General features: G+C 39.8%; 1 pseudogene; it reads right to left on the bottom strand.

The window, feature by feature from the left end:
• Positions 1-15,316: 15,316 nt before the first annotated feature.
• LOC108995981 lies at positions 15,317-16,707 on the bottom strand (annotated as a pseudogene).
• Between the last annotated feature and the right edge of the window lie 345 nt (positions 16,708-17,052).

Here is a 17,052-nt window from a genome sequence, read left to right as displayed (position 1 = left end):
TTAACAAGTGGTCATTTTACTATAAGGGCAGGTTCTATATCAATAATACACCTTAATTGATGTTACAGATTTTACAAGCTCTACACAACTGTGAACAGCTCCCAAGGAGATCATGAAGGTTACAATAAAATTATCCATAGAGTCCGATCTGAATTGTATTGGGTAGGAATGAGAAGTGACATCAGGAAATTTATCAAGGAATGCGATGTATGTCAGAAAAACAAGTCAAAAAATGTGCACCCAGCAGGTCTTCTTTAACCTTTTCCCATTCCTACAATAGTTTGGACTGATATCTCTCTTGATTTTATAAAAGGGCTGCCTAGTTCAGGAGGGTATTTTGTGATTATGGTGGTGGTGGATAGGCTATTTAAATATGCCCATTTTATACCAGTTTCTCATCCCTACACAACATCCAAAATTGCCCAAATTTTTTATTCTAATGTTTTTAAGTTACACAACATGTCAAGTTCAATTGTGACTAATAGACATCCAACTTTCACGAGCACCTTTGGCAAAAGCTCTTTAAGTTGCAAGGAGTAGAGTTAAAGTTTACCTCAACCTACCATCCACAAATAGATTAGCAAATTGAGATGGTGAACAAGTGTTTGGAGCAGTATTTGATGTGTTTTTTAGGAGATAAACCTAGGGAATGGACAAAGTGGCTACCTTTAGTTGAATGGTGTCACAACACCAACATTCACATCTCCACTCAACTAGCCCCCTTTGAATCAGTCAATGGTTACCCTCCCCCTAGATGCCCTATTCTCCCCGGACTACCCAAAATCAAGCTGTGGAAGATACCTTGAAGTCGAGAGATCAAATCCTCCGCTTACTTCAAGATAACCTACAGGAAGCACAAGCCAAAATGAAGAAATTTGCAAATTTGAAACGTACAGAAAGAAGCTTTGTAGTTAGAGATTGGATTTATCTTAGGCTTCAGCCCTACAAGCAACAATTAGTAGTGCAAAGGTGTAACTCGAAGCCTTCTCCTAGATTTTACAGACCATATCAGTGATTGAGAAGTTAGGCTCGATTGCATAGAAGCTAGAGCTTCTTTCGAAGGCACAAATTCATCCTGTTTTCCAAGTATCGTGCTTGAAGAAACAATTGGGTGCTTGAAACTAGCAAGTGGGATCTTTACCTCCTACTACTTTTGATGGTGTAATTCGGCCTGAGCATAAGGAGACTTTATATAGGAGATTGAAGAAAAGAGGGAATCAGGTGACAATAGAGGTTTTGGTAAAGTGGAAGGGGCTCGGTTTGGAGGAAGCAACTTGGTTTGATTATCAAGATTTGGTTATTGACTTCCTTGACCTTGTAGGCAAGGTCTTCTGAGAATGGAGCATTGTCACTTGACAGGCTTTGAGCCTTGTTGTTGAAATGGCCCATGCTAGTGGGTCTTGTTTTAGCCAGTTATTTTTATTATTAAATAGTTGGTTTTTTTAATTATCAGTGTCTAATAAATCGTAACGTGGGTTTGTGGTTTGGCTTTGTCAAAGTCGTATGCTGAAAATCAGGGCTCAAGAGTGAGTCAATTTCATTTATGTTGGTAGAAGTTATTGTTAAGTGGGTTGTATTAGTGGTCTTGATGTTTAGGTAGTTGCTATAACTTCAGTTGTATTTCATCTGCAGTTATCAATGAAAATTTTCAAGTTGAATTTGGTAAATTGTTAGTGGAGGCTCTTGATTAAATTACGCCTAACATCCTAATCAAAGATACCGCAGAGAGTTGGACAGAGAAAGCGCGCAAGAGAAAGAGAGACGAGTGGTGCCGAAATACTCATAGATAGTGCTCTTTGAAGACTTTTACACTACACACCATCTACAAGACTTAATTTGACTTATAAGACTCAAATTTTAAGATTTATCTTTCAAATCAAATTATGTTACGTGAATAGTATGTAGTGTAAATGACTTCAATAGAATTATTCTAACCTCAAAACCCTAGCATTCATAAAAAAAGGCACAAGAGAAATTGTTTTGATTCTCAACTTTTAAAATTTCAACCATGGTGAGTCCCCCCTTACTCTCAGTTACATCTCTTTCCTTCGATATATAATGCTTAATTTATCCTCGAGTTGTGTGTTTATTAGGCGGATGTGGAAGCAGATGTTGCGGCACTAGGGTAGTTGAAGAAGAGGACGTTCAAGAAGTTTAGCTTTAGAGGTGTCAATCTGGTTGTGCTTCTCGATATGTCCACAGACGAGCGCGTCAAGCTATTCCATGCTCGCATTCGTTGAAGGTGTTTAAATACGAAAAACCTCATATCAATTAGTTTAATTTATTTTTATTTTTTTCCAAACATTTTTTAAGCTCTTTTAAACATTTTTAAAAATTTTAAAAAAATCACAAAATATTAAAAGACACTTCCTTAACTATTAAGTTAAAAAAAAAAAAAAAAAAGATAATTCAATAGAAAATTTTGATGTAAATCCTATGTGGGAGTAGCGTTTTCCTTTCTTTTTATCTACTATTGCACTCTCTTATTTTATCCTTCAGTGCTTTGATTGTGATTAGTGTTTTCATGTTTGATAATACAGGGTTAATAATTACATTGATATGCTTGGTGATTTTTGCTTTTAATACGACAACCAAGTTAACACATTTATTTTGTGATTTAAGATTTAGTAATATTATTTTTAGGTTCTTTTACGGGCATGTGTGCGCGTGAACACGCAACAATATGAGTGAATGATATAGCAAATATGAGTTAGATAGGACTGCAATTAGCTAGGCTAGCTAGTTGGATATGCCTTAGATTGTGTTTGGTAAGTGAGATTATTCCAATACTATTTATTATTATTTACAAACAGTTTGTTATATTTACTATATTTTTATTATTATTTATTATTATTTACAAATTACCTGAAATCAACTCAACCAATGCTTGGGAGGTGATAAGTAGCATTATTGGAGTTTACAATGGGAAGACCTTTTGCGTGTGCCTTGAAATTGCTAATCGCTCTGTTTTTGCTGTTCAAAGTTCAAACCTCAAATAAATGTGACTTGATGAATGACCATATTATATTATTAATTATGCACCCACTGAAAAAAAAAAACTTTATGGCAGTTTCAAGAGAAAACACAGGTTGGTGTCCCCAACTTCCGTAAGAAAATTCAAAATGAAGAAAAGAGGCTTGTCCCTAGTTCTTATAATGGGATCAAGATTGGCGTTCTCTCCCTTTTTTAGGCAAACGTTTTTTAGACTTCCAATAATATATTTTTTTGGTCTAAGTGCGATAATTGCTATAATTATATAGAGATCTTGTAAAAATAAATATATAAATGGACGTGACTTTATATGATATGTTAAATTGACTTTATAATAAAAGTAAATTTACAATCTAATATACTATATCAAATCACTTCCATTTATAGATTTATATTTATGATATATCTTTGTGGCTAAAACATTTCTCATTGTAGTTTTTCCTAAATAAGGTATCTCCTTATTATCCCTTCTTAAATTCTAATCCATAATAAGTTGGGTTGTAATTTGAAGTTTCAGTATTAATCGCCCTTCTATGAGTGGATCACATTAATTTTGAAGAACACATGTCTAAAAAGATGAAATTACGCTTCATTTCATATTAAGTGTGTAAGGGGATTTTCCCCTCAAGGCCGAAGAGGCCCAAATAGGCCCAGCCCAGAGGAAAAGGCCATGAGCTTGGCTCGCTAGGAAGCTCCTTTGTACACGACCTGTAGGAGGGATGAAGCTACATGGGATGAGATTCGTCGATCTGAGAACACCTCGAGTAGTATTCAGTCCTCAAGTGCCCGCTCACACAGCATGTGTGACATACAAAGAACCATTGATCTACTAATAGAGAAGTTATGAACGGACCAGCAGGAAGGCAGACTGAAAGGAGGAGGTTGGATAATCACGCCGCATTTAAAGACTTTGACAAAAGGAACAGTAAGAGGAACCCAGACTTCATGAAAGAAGACTCGATTTGCTCCTCGGATTGGTAGTATAAATAACAATTCTCAGGTTTGAAAACCGCTCTCTGATCCCTAAACTCTTTTACTTATTTGCTACTTTCAAAAAATATTTACTAATTTTGGCATTAGAGGTTACTCAGCCCCAAGGCCGCCCTCTCAAAACCGTAGTCTTTTCTACCTTGTGCAAGGCTCATTTTCGAAGACCTAAGTTGTCGGAGTCTGGCCCAAAAGTGTGCGAAACACAACGTTAATAGTGACGCCGTCTGTGGGATCGTAATAGATCTTGCTTGTCCTTCTCATGCATGCGACAACCCATTCCGAACAACCATAGAAGAATGGGTGACGAAACTAATTAGTGAAGTGGAGACACTCCGCAAGAGAACGAGGAACTCAAAAAACCTCATAGGGAGCAAGACGACGGTACGGGATCCAGCAACATAGAGCATGTAGGATCGCATGCAGGACTCGACAAGGACAAGGAGCAGAAAAACATGCAGAACGAGCTTCACAACCTCAAAGGGAAATACGAGGAAATAACAAGGAAAGTGGGCACATCGTCAAGGATAGACCAGTTCCTCACAAGCACGGGTCTGCCCTACACTGAAGAAGTAATGGCGGTTCATTTGCCACCAAAGTTTAGAGTCTCATCTATGGAGATGTATGACAGAGAAAAGGACCCCCTTGAGCACTTGGAAACCTTCAAGGCTCACATGACACTGCATGGCTTCCCCAGTGAAATAGCTTGCAAGGCATTTCCGCTGACCCTGAAGGGGTAGGCATGTGTTTGGTTCGAGTCACTAGCACCTGGATCAGTGGATAGCTTCAGCGAGCTAGCCAGACTGTTCCTGACCCAGTTCATATCCAGTCAGAAGAGGCGACGCCCGGCTGCATACCTCTTCACTATCAAACAAATGGAGGACGAAAGCCTGAAGTCCTACTTAGCCTGGTTCAACAAAGACTGCATAACCACTGACGAACAAGATGAGAAAATAACCTTGGCGACGCTCTTGGAAGGAGTTTGGCCACGTTCCCAGTTTATGGCAGAGCTAGCCAAACAGACTCGCGACATTGCGAGAATTCATGGACCAAGTCGATAACTTCATCAACGTGGAAGACACTCTTCGGGCATTGACTGAGCCACGAAGGAAGTAGGTGGAGCACGTGGAAAGGAAGGAGAAGGCCCCCCAACAAAGGTCAAGCCCTATGAAAAAAGGGAGAAAAGCTCCCGAGAGAAGCAGTAAGAAGAAGTCCCGGCAAAGGAATCCGGACCACAGTATGACTAGCCCACGTTCGCCATTCAAAAGGAAGACGATTGTGGAACAATGCCTCGATATTGCACGTACCATCGGTCCACCTCGCACAACATTGATGAGTGTTTCTCCTCGGGGGAGGAAGGAACATGTAAAACAACATAAGCGATGCCACTCCCTAGCCAAGAGGTAAAAACGAGAGAGGAGGGAAACATCAAGGGAAAGGAGTTGAGAACGAGGCAGGCGGACAACCCTCAACGACAACTGGCGATAAGAGGACCATCGTCGGGTTGCCCTCATTCGCCACCAAGGCTGCAACCACCTCTTGGGGAAATTCAAACCATAGCTGGAGGGTTCGCGGGCGGGGGTATTACCTCCTCGAGTAGGAATGCACATGCCAGACAGGCCCGATACCACGAGGTATACTCAACTGAGTATCATCTCGCCAAACAGCGAAATGGGTGACCCTAGTCCGACAATCTCGTTCACGGAGGTTGATGGAGAATGGGTCCTGTACCCCCACGACGACGCCTTGGTGGTCACTATGCTACTCGCCAACTTCATCACCCACAGAATCCTCATCGACAACGAGAGTTCTGCAAATATCCTGTTCTGGGGAGACTTCGCCAAAATGGGTATTAAGGCCTTCAGGTTGCTGCCCGCCCCATGCCCTTAAAAGGCTTCTCCGAAAGCATTGTCCAGCCGGTGGGGACCATCACTCTGTCCGTCCTTATGGGGAGCATCCCCTGCACGACCCCTGTTATAGTCGACTTCTTGTTGGTGAAGACTCCATCGGTATACAACGCCATCATCGGGAGACCCACCCTCAACAGCCTAGGGGCCGTCACGTCGACCTACCACCTCAAAATGATATTTAGAAAAGCATTCATAAAAAAACATAAAAGTCAGACAGATTTTCATGTTGGCAATCACAATCATAAGTCCTAGCCATAAAGCTAGACAGCTGAGCCTCCCCACCCCAAAAAAAAACTATATATATATATATATATAAATGATAAATCAAATTAAATCATGCACCCCATTTGAGACTTTTAAATTGACTTTTATACGAATAAGTTAATAACATGGATCTTGTAATCAGCCAAACCCCTATATGCTTTGTTACCAAATAGAATCAGCATAGAAACACAAGCTTAGATTGGGCATTGGCGATGGAGGGTGGACAGTCCCAAGTGATTTGCCAGATGTGGGTCCAAGATGGATTGTTTGTCCCTGATCAACACGCTTTATATATATAGTCATATTGGAACAACTTTTTTTTTTCCTCGATTAGTCATATTGGAACAACTTTAAATCCTAAAAGTCAGGAAAAAGTCTATGCAATGCTTTCAATCCACATTTCAGTGGAAATGGGAGTGTTGCAAAAGATGCAGAGAAGATAAAAGTCCTGTAGATGTAGGTAGTTGGGTATGATAGGATAGGCTTAAATTGCCTTTATAGGTTTTGTCTAGTCTCTCTTTCCGTTGCCAAAGTCCTTCCAGAGGGGGGGAGGTTCTCTCTCTCTAAAAAACTAGGGCCGGCTATTGTATTTTCAACTTGAAAGCAGCCCAACATCTGACCAATTCAACCCTGTGACATCCTATTTAAGTACTCTTATGTACAAATTGTGGTCAATGTTAAGGATAATGATGATATTCAAACGAAGATCAGCAACAAACCTATGAAAGAAACCAAAACTGTTCTGGAATTACATACCAGAAACAGAGTATGTGTTTGTATATTTATAAGCAAAATCGTTACATTTGGATGAGAGCAAATCTCAGTAAATCTTCGACGGTTTACAAGAGAGGATAAGAGATAAACATTTGAAAATACAGATTACATTTATTCAAATATAATTTATCGGATAGAGCCGTTGGAGATAAACTCGGAAGTGCAGTTTTCTGGTTTAACGTCGTTGGAGATGAACTCGGAAATACATCTTACTGGTTTGTTGCTGATCTTCGTTTGAATATCATCATTATCCTTAACATTCCCCCGCAAATTGGCGGGAAGATCGTAGATAGCCAATTTGTCACGAAGGAAACAGAACCTATCAGAAGTATGCCCTTTGGTAAAAATATCTGCAGGTTGTATTGATGTCGAAAGGTGTTCCAAAATAATGTCTCGATGTGCTACTTTTTCACGCACAAAATGATAATCCACCTCGATATGCTTAGATCGTGCATGAAAAATAGGATTTGAGGCAAGTGCAATAGCACTAACGTTATCGCACCAGATCACAGGAGGAGACTCAAGAGATATTTGTAGTTCACATATTAGCATGCGTAACCAGTAGACTTCAGCGGTAACCAGTGCCATACATCTGTATTCAGCCTCAGTACTAGATTTAGAAACCACCGGCTGTTTCTTTGCTGACCATGAAATAAGATTGGGACCAACAAAAACTCCATATCCACACGTAGAACGTCTGTCATCGGGATCACCAGCCCAATCCGAGTCACAGTATGCATTGATAGAGAAGGAACCGGGTTTGTAAAAGAGACCAATGTCCAGAGTATTTTTCAGATACCGTAGGACTCGTTTGGCTGCTATCCAATGAGCTGTAGTGGGTGCTTGCATATGTTGGCAAAGCTGATTTACAGAGTATGCGATATCTGGGCGAGTAAGAGTTACGTATTGTAGAGCACCTACTGTGTGTCGATATTCAGATGGATCAGGTAAGAGTTCTCCATCAAATTTAGACAACTTTGTACCCGAAACACATGGGGCACGATAAGGCTGAATACCAGCAAGTTTGACATGATCCAATAAATCAATGATGTATCTTGTTTGCCGAAGATGCAAACCTGAAGAATCACGAGTAGCTTCAATACCCAAGAAATACGATAACTGCCCAAGATCCTTCATGGCAAAGTCAAGCTGAAGATTAGAAATCAGTTCATCAATAAAGGAGTGATTATTAGATGTTACGAGAATATCGTCCACATAAACAAGAAGGAACACATGTGTAGATTCTTGGTGATAAGTGAACAAGGAAGGATCAACTTGAGAGCTTATAAAACCAAGAGATAAGAGGGTAGTAGATAAACGATTAAACCAAGCCCGAGGGGCTTGTTTCAACCCGTATATCGACTTATGCAATTTACACACAAATTGTGGATTGATAGGATCCTCAAAGCCCTTAGGTTGAGCCATGTAAACTTCTTCTTCCAAAATTCCATGAAGGAAGGCGTTAGACACATCAAGTTGCCGAATATCCCAATGAAATGAGATAGCAAGTGCGAGTACCATACAAACTGTGGATGGTTTAATAACTGGACTGAAAGTGTCATGGAAATCAATGCCACTACGCTGGAGATAGCCAACCGCAACTAACCGTGCTTTAAGTCTTTCAACACTCCCATCTGATCTACGTTTTGATTTAAAAACCCACTTACATGGAACAACATTTCTGCCAAGTGGACGAGGACATAGAGTCCAAGTTTCATTCTTTAGTAATGCTTGGAATTCACTCTTCATTGCTTCATGCCATTCAGGTATGGCTGCGGCCTGAGTATAGGAACGGGGCTCGGAATTAATCACACCTGCATGCAAAGCTCGAAGGGGATGACGTGTTGAATAATAGAGCTGAAAATCAGGATATGTACGGGGCTTGAGATTTCCAGTTTGTGACCTAGTGACAATACGAGAGGAAGAAGGTGAACTAGTAGGAACCGTAGATAAGGAAATTGGAGGGTCAGCATTTGGCAGAATATCGGTGGAAATATCAATGTGATTTTCAGAAAGGTCATTTTCAGTGGGAATTAAGGAAGTGGTGGGAAATGATAAATCTAGAGGAGGAGGAGAAGATAATGGTAATATATTTGAGAGAGAAGAAATCATGGAAGGAGAGTTACCTGCCAAGGGAATGCTGTTGCCAGAGTCCACGAGAGAGGATTGTACACGAGCAGGAAACACGGTTTCATCAAATATTACATTTCTGGAAATATAAATACGTTGGGAGGAAGAATCATAGCACCGAAACCCCTTTTGATTAGAGCAATAACCAATAAAAATACATGGTGTGCTACGGTAAGAAAGTTTGTGGGGCATGTAAGGTCGAAGACAAGGAAAACATTGACAACCAAAGGAACGAAAATAACTAAAATCAGGGGGACGGTGAAATAGACATTCAAAGGGTGAACAAAAATTGAGAACTTTTGTGGGCAACCGATTAATGATAAATACAGAAGTCAAGAAAGCATCAACCCAAAATTTCTTAGGTAATCCAGATTGTGCAAGAAGAGAGAGACCCATCTCAACTATGTGTCGATGTTTTCGCTCGGCAAGACCGTTTTGTTGAGAAGTATGTGGACAAGATAGCCGATGAAAAATCCCATTATTACTCAGAAATTGTTTAAAAATAGTGGAACAATATTCACCACCATTGTCACTTTGTAATTGTTTAATGGGATAATTAAATTGTTTTTTCACTAAGATCTTGAATTTGACACATGTAGCATAAACATCGGATTTATTAGAAATGGGATATAACCAACAAAAGCGAGTAAAATCGTCAATAAAAATGACATAATAATAACAACCACTTAAAGAGGAAGTGGAAGTAGACCAAACATCAGAATGAATTAACTCTAGAGGAGCAGTTGATTCTCTTGAAGAATCTGAAAATGGCAACTGTTTAGACTTCCCTAGCTGACATGACACACAAACAGACTTTTTATTAAATGAATCACTAACAGGTAGAGAATAATTATTCAGAACATTATGCAAAGTAGCAGATGAAGGATGTCCTAAACGACAATGCCAAATAGCAGTAGAAGCCTTGACCCCAACAGTCATGGTGAAAGCATGAAATTTAGATGATGAAAGTTGTTGAATGTTGATCGGGTACAATCCTCTATCACTGGGCCCCGTCATTAGTGTTTCCCCCGTCTTGAGGTCCTTCACAGAATAATTAGAAGCAGTAAGTTCAAATAATACGTCATTATCCTTGCAAAATTTATTTATGGAAAGAAGATGGGCAGAAGCTTGAGGGCAATAAGCAACATTATTTAAAGCAAGAGTAGAAGAAGGAGTTTGAATAGTGGTATTGCCAGTACGTGAGATTAACAAACCTGCCCCATTACCTACACCCACGGAATCATTGCCTTCATAAGGTTGAGAAGTTGCCAAATTAGCAGCATCAGAGGTAACATGAATGTTTGCACCACTATCAGCATACCATTGATGTTGATTAAGGTAGGTAGTATTAGCCTCAGCAACCATAGCCGCCAACTCTGTGGGAGGATGCCTTGAAATGCATAGTTCATTTTGTTGAAGCAATCTAACGCTTGATGATTTTCTCTTTTGCAGATTTGACAAGGTGAACGAGATCGAGAACCGTTGGATGTAGATGAGGAAGGTGGCAAGTGAGGTAGAGGCTGCCGAAATGATGAAGAAGATGAAACCAAGCCAGAAGATTTGGATATACCTGAAGCACGAGACCGAGTGATGTGGGTATTACGTGGTCCTTTTTGGGAACCAGATTTGTGGGAGTAAAGAGCATAAGAACCAGTCTCGGGTTGAATGGTTTGGTCATGAAATTTCTGCATGAGATCATAGTTGAGAAGCTCAGCATGAAAATCAGAAAAAGGCATCGATTTTTCTTTTGCAAGCAGCATGTATGTGGTGACAAAGGAATGAAAAGAAGAGTTGAGACCATTGAGCACTGAAAAGATTAAATCAGAATCCTCAACAGGTTTGCCAACTACTGATAATTCATCCGAGAGGGATTTGACTTCATTCAGAAAATTTTGGCACGACATGGTGCCTTGTTGAAGAGATTGGAGTTTTCTCTTGATGAGTGAAATCCGAGAGTTGGAAGGTGCAGCAAATCGGAAAAGGAGAGCCTGCCAAGCAAGCCTAGAAGTTTCCAGGCCATAAATAGTCGAAACAATTGAAGGAGATAAAGATGAGACAATCCAACCAAGCACAGTTTGATCCTTATACTGCCAAACTACATAGGCAGAGTTAAGGATACCTTGAGTGCGGAGCTCATCACTGAAATATTGAGAAGGGCAGGGATCGGAACCATCAACAATCCCCATTAACCCATAGCTTCGAAAAAGTGGAAGCAATTGAGCACTCTAGACAAGAAAATTCGTACCATCAAGTTTGATAGAAATAACTTGTGCTGGGAGATGAAAGGAAGCGGAAGCATTGGATGAGGAACCAGAAACAGCCATAGGATCGAGAAAAGCGTAAGCTATAAATTCAGTCTGATACCATGAAAGAAACCAAAACTGTTCTGGAATTACATACCAGAAACAGAGTATGTGTTTGTATATTTATAAGCAAAATCGTTACATTTGGATGAGAGCAAATCTCAGTAAATCTTCGATGGTTTACAAGAGAGGATAAGAGATAAACATTTGAAAATACAGATTACATTTATTCAAATATAATTTATCGGATAGAGCCGTTGGAGATAAACTCGGAAGTGCAGTTTGCTGGTTTAACATCGTTGGAGATGAACTCGGAAATACATCTTACTGGTTTGTTGCTGATCTTCGTTTGAATATCATCATTATCCTTAACAGTCAAGACATAGTTGATTCTGCCTCACTGCAGCTCCAGAGCATGTTTTTAACTGAGGCAATCACTCTGAGAACCACACCAACAACAGTGACTCAAATCACCTGATTGTAATATTTTACATCTGCATCCATCCAGAACGATGATAGCATATTCTTTTAACTTCGTGCATGAAAAAGTTAAAAAAGTCTAGCCACCTCTCACTTTCTACATGCATACTAGTACGAGTGCAGTCCTTTCAATGTCTTAACTACATGCATATTAGTACAAATGCAGGCCATTCATCAAGTTATAGTGGCATCAGCGATAACTTTCTACTCCGAAGTAGTAGTGTCTTGCCACAGTCCCATTACATTATTTGCCCATCCATATAATTTCACCAATATTACGTTTTCGCAGAAAGAGTTCTTGGGATAATTCTTGGTTCTAGATTTCACCAATATTATTTGGCCCTCTCTCTCTCTCTCTTCATTAAACATTCTTTATGTAATAAAACTTCACTAAAAAATGCAAAAGGCACAACCCAAGAGAGTCACCTATATAGAAAGGGTAATGATACCCTTATTACCGGTTACAACTTATCTACTACCCAACGTCCACATGGCCTTATTTTATCTCTTTCTTTCTTCTACTTTTTGCACCAACTAAGATTCAAAATACAAGCAGAACATTTCCTTCGCGCCCCCCCAATCCGACACTCTCCTCCCCGCGCCCGAGCTCTTCCCTCTGCACCCAAAAGAAGCCGTCAATGTCTGCAGCCCAAGACAAGAAAGTGCTTGTGACACAGTATCTCTCTCTCTCTCTCTCTCTCTCTTCAGAAGCTCCCCTCAGGTGAGGATACGCTTCTCTCCCTCTCTATCATGCCCAAAACTTTTGAACCAAAAGTGATAACTGGAAACGTTTATGGGCCTCTAATGGCATTGATGGTGTTCCTGACCCATTCTAGATAGAGGACAACACTTTCCATAATTTTTAGAACGGAAAGCTTATGAATTCATGAGATAATGAGCCTCATCCAATAATACACTAAATTCCTCGGGTTATTACTCAATTTGATTCTTAAAAATTTGGAGTTCCACATGAGCTACACTCCCTAGAAAGAATTAATGGAACAAATGCCTCTTAACAAAGAAGCAACTCATCCAATGCTTGATAGGAAAGAAAGACTTGAATTGTTCTCTAGAAATGTCCACTACAAACTGAGAAACAATGTACCATAGGAAACAAGACATCTACCAGCTAGATCCTAGGCCTAGCTAAACTATAGCCAATGTATGTTGGCTTCTAAGACTCACTGAGACAGCATACAACATGTTTATAGCTTACAACCCCAAGCATCCAATACTCTAATCAGATCTCTTCTCCATTGGTAAAACCAGAGCTTCAAAAATCAACTAAGCTTAACTCAAATGTGACACAAGACTAAAGTTAACAAGACTCTTGATTCACCACCAATCTCTTCCTCAATAACTCAGAAGCATTTTCGGTGGACAATAGCCGAATAGGATTCATCATATTCACCTTTGGATATTCACATCTGAAACATGAAAAGAAAAAAAATATATCAACAAAACAACCAAGCAAGATCCACAAATACCCACATGCTAGTCCATCCACTAGAAATCGAATGAAGTAATAGTAAATTCCTTAAAAGTTCTTTTAAAGAGCAAAAAAGTGATAGTGTGCCACAGACTAAAGTGAAGAAGAGGGGGGGAGAGAGAGAGAGAGAGAGAGAGAGAGTTGCAGGTACTTTCCTGGCTCAGGCTGCAACTGTTGAAGACAGCTTTTGGGTGCGGAGGGAAGAGCTTGGGCACGAAGAGGATACCGTCGGGTTGGGTGGGTGTGAAGGAAATGGTCTGCTTGTATTTTGAATCTTAGCTGGTGCAAAAACTAGAAGAAAGAAAGAGAGAAAATAAAGCGACGTGGGCGTTGGGTAGTAGATAAGTTGTAACCGGTAGTAAGGGTATCATTACCCATATAGAAAACTCTAGTTCATATCATCAACTTATTATGGGTATAATCTTCCACCTTCTATTGCCAAAATACAATATGTATAAAACAATCCCTACAGATGTCACAATTTAGAAAAGACTAGTCATATCTACACTATACTACAAAAGTACTAGTCAAAATTACAACTTCAATTCCTTGAAATCACATATAAAACCCAAGTTTACCGAGTATACAACCTATTAGGGACTTGGCATTCATATAATGCTTCTCAATTCAGCCCCACCCAATATATGGACTTAACACAACACCTTCACAATCCAGGGCATCACAAACTCCTAGTACCTTAATGTCACATGACAGTACTAAAATTCTTGTTCATATTTACATTTTATCCTACACAAGCAGTCAAAGTTACAATTGGAGTTACTTTAAATCGCTTATAAAACTCATTTCATTTTCACCTAGTATACAACCTATGTTGGACTTAATGTTCATATAACGCTCCCACTATCATTCCCTCAATTCAGGACTTCACACCATACCTTCACAATTCAGGACATCAAAATATTGTTACCACACCCTACAGGACATCACTATATAGCTGCAACTCAACCATCGGTGTCTAAAAGTTTCACCACTTGTTCATCAACACTTGTTCACTTGATTACATTAACATGCGTTCGTCTTGCTCGAGGAAGACAACCATACTTCAGATACTTCCTCCAGGAAATGCAATTAATTGGAGCGAGCGAAAATTTGAGCGCATATAATATGGAAAAGGCAAACAACAGAAAATACGGGTTATTTTAGATATTGTACCCACCATGGAGTATGAGCATAACAAGGACAATACTTTTTCTTTTAGAGATTTTGCCATTATGGACAATAAAAGTTGGGCTAACTGCTCTGACTATTCAACATTCCCCTTTTCTGTATAGGGAAAATTGTCTAAAAGTGTGAATATTGCATCAAAACGACAGTCGAAAAACTCATCAACGTTGACAGGAGACAAATAATAGTCATCACCAAAAGACATACAGATAACAACTAACATCAAGATAAAAGGATAAGAAAGGTACACTAGCAAAGACTCTCGTGCATTAAATATACAATTCATGTATGTGGCTCTAGATGTAGATGTCACAAGAAGCTTGGAATTTCCAATGGAGACAATATAAAGAACTTCATAGCTCGAATACAATTATACAATTATCAGAGAATTCACACCTCAGATATCCCCTGGGGCATAAAGCTACAAGAGATCCAATGGTTGGTGGTGTCACTACAGATCCTGTCCATCCATCAATCAACCAAGAGTAATGCTAAAATGAATTTTGTGAAGCGAGAAGTTTAGAGGTGGATCTGTCAGCTGCAATTTACAACCAGAAGTGCATGAAGATACTAAATTCACCAGCCCAAACAACCTGCTCAATACAATCATTTTTAAGGCAAGCTTCTTATTTCCGTGGTCCTACAAGCATCCCAATCAATTACCAAATGCAACTTCACTAGACCAAACCCTTAAAGCCCCTTTACTTGAGAAGAGTCAGAATTGGGATTTTGGACAATGCAGTGACAAGCCTTCACATTTTGTAATTTTTGGTTAGTGTAAGAGTTGTCCCCCCCTGGGTACCTTGAAGATAGAATTGGTAAGTAAAAATCATAGTGAAAATCCATCATTACAACCTCCAGGCTCTTGGGTAGGAAATGTTGGTAGCAGATCCAAACATTCACGATACTTTTCATCCTTAGAAAGTAAGTCTAGTACTATGGAGACTGTGGAGTCATCGGGTGAAAATTCTCTCTCCACCATTTTGTGAAGAAGTTCAAGCACCTTTTGCAACTCATTATTCTCGCAGAAACCACGCATAAGTGCATTATATACGACAACATTTGGAGCACAACCCTTTTCTTCCATTTCTAAAAACAAATCATGTTCCTTTTCCAAATCCTTTACCCTACAGAACCCATGAATAATGATAGAATATGTAACAAGAGTTGGCACCAAGTTGTGAATCATTTCCCTATAGCAAGTCACAGCTGCCTCCATCTTCCAATTCTTGCAATATCCATTGATCAGTACATTGTAGCTTACAACATTAGGTTTATGTCCTTTTCTAGCCATTGAATCAAATAGCTTCCTGGCATCACCAAGCCTGCCCACCATGCAGAACCCATCCATCAATGTGTTGTAAGTAACTATGTCAGGATCCTCCCGTTTGAATCATCAATTCAAACAACCCATTTGCTTCTTTCATCTTCCCCGCATTGCAAAGCGCATCAATCAACATATTAAACGTCACAACATTAGGTTGGATGCCTTGATCCACCATGTCGTTAAACAAACTTTTAGCCTCTTCCCATTTACCCTCGCAACAAAAACCATGTATTAGAGAGTTATAAACGAACACATCCGAAAAAATTCTCTTTCCCTTCATTTCCCAGAAAAGTTCTTTTGCCTTGTCTACTGTCCCATCCTTACAAAGCCCATCAATAATCATACCATAGGAAACCACATTAGGCTTACACTCAGCAGCAAATTGACCACTGACCATTTCTTCATGTAACCCAAGTGCAACACTTGTATTGCTTGTTCGACACAACCCATTAATCAAAGTCCCACAAGTAATCACACTCGGCCCACAACCCAACTTGACCATTTTCTGAAATAACCCGACTGCCTCACCAATCCTACCCTCTTTACACAATCCCTTAATCAAAGATGTATAAGTCACAGTATGGGGACAATAACCCCTCCTCAGAATACTCCCCATAACAACAAAACCGTCGCAAACCCGATTTACATTACAAAAGCAATTAAGCAAAATGTTCAGAGTAAAAAAATTAGAAGGCAGCCCAGATGACTGCATTCTTTTGAAAAGTGAAATCACACTAGAATAATGCTTATTCCTAGCAACTGCACCAAGCAAATGATTGAACGATGGAATCGGTGGAGCTGGTTGCAACCGAAGCATGTGATCGAAGAGGTGCAACGCTTCATTAAGAGTGATGTTGCTGGACTTAGAGTTGGTTTTCAAGAGTTTTTCAACTGGGATTTGGACATGAGCATCGGAAAGTGGGTACCTTTGTACAATTTTGGGGCTTGAAATGGGTTTATGTGGGCATGGCTCTTTTTGTGAAGAGTCAGAATTTGAAGTAGTGGTTTCGTGTGCGTATCTGAACAAAGAAGAAAGTTTACCTTTCGGAACTGCTCTCGTAGAAGATGATGATGCCAAAGCAGCAGAAGAATAAGCAGCAGCGGCAGCAGCAGAAGGTGGAGTTCCAAAACCTAGACCCATGTGGAGAATATTATCAGGTTTCGTTTCGTGGTCTGACTACCATTGGTGTACGGAGGACGACGGTTGCCGTG

The sequence above is a fragment of the Juglans regia genome, chromosome 1, assembly GCF_001411555.2.
Source record: "Juglans regia cultivar Chandler chromosome 1, Walnut 2.0, whole genome shotgun sequence".
NCBI lineage: Eukaryota > Viridiplantae > Streptophyta > Magnoliopsida > Fagales > Juglandaceae > Juglans > Juglans regia.
Note: the sequence above shows the minus strand (reverse complement) of the source record. Positions and strands in the feature narration are given on the sequence as shown.